This window comes from Monopterus albus, unplaced genomic scaffold, assembly GCF_001952655.1.
Source record: "Monopterus albus unplaced genomic scaffold, M_albus_1.0 scaffold338.1, whole genome shotgun sequence".
NCBI classification, from domain to species: domain Eukaryota; kingdom Metazoa; phylum Chordata; class Actinopteri; order Synbranchiformes; family Synbranchidae; genus Monopterus; species Monopterus albus.
The window spans coordinates 366,035-367,069 of NW_018128218.1; positions in this window are offsets into that span (position 1 = coordinate 366,035).

The following is a 1,035-nucleotide window of genomic DNA, read 5'->3' on the forward strand; positions in this document are numbered from 1 at the left end:
ATATAAGCCATCCCTGATAGGCTAGTGGATAAAGCGCAGCGCACTCACCGGTTCAAATCAGGGTTGCAGCAGGAAGGGCATCTGGTCGCTGTGGTGACCCCTAAATGGGAAAAGCCACAAGTGACTTTCTATATATATCTACAGTGTGTGTATATATGTTCATTCATAATAATTCAGATTTTCATTCATAATAAAAAAAAAAGTATTGAATAAGCTTATATTGTTGTTTCTTGTGGCATGATAAGTTGAATAAAATGAGGCTGGCATACTTATGGCTTTTTATTTAATTGGAATGAATATTATAACATTAAATCAAAAGAAACATGAACATCTATCTACAAGTGTTGGTTTGTGCTCTTTTTTTAAATAAATCCAAACAACAAACAAACAGGAGTTTTAAATTTGGCCCAAAATACTGAGCAAAACCAGAACAGTAAACCATGGTGAACTAATCAGAGACATACAACACAATGTTTTTGTTCATTCGGTTTTGAAAAAACAACAAGAACATAAAGTGGTGAAATTTACTTATTTTTAAAGGAAATTTTTTGGCTTCTTTGAAATAACAAACACTCTATTCACAGAATATACAGTTCAATAAACACTTTGTTTACCAGTCCTTTTTTTAGGGTGTACTCACTTGTCAGGCCCTTATTATAAATTGCATTTTTTATTATTATTATTATTACCATTTCTCAGTGTTTGACTTATTCACAGTACATGCCCCCTGCCTCCAGACACAGCAGATCCTCCCGCCGAGTGTCCATTCAGTCAGGATATTGCAAGAAATCACAAAGAGAATGCAAGGGCAATGTATAGCCCCATGAGCAGATTTTTTTTTTTTTTTTTACAAAACCCCAAGAAATGCAAGATTTTTTTTACCCCAATCAGTCAAAACTTATTGTTTTCTTTGTTTGCTAGTTTACTGAATTTTGAAATTAACTATTATATTTTACAACAGAGCCCATGCCTGAATACTGTAACCACAATGTAAATGAGAGATGACTGTGTGGGCCCTTTTAATACTGCATACCC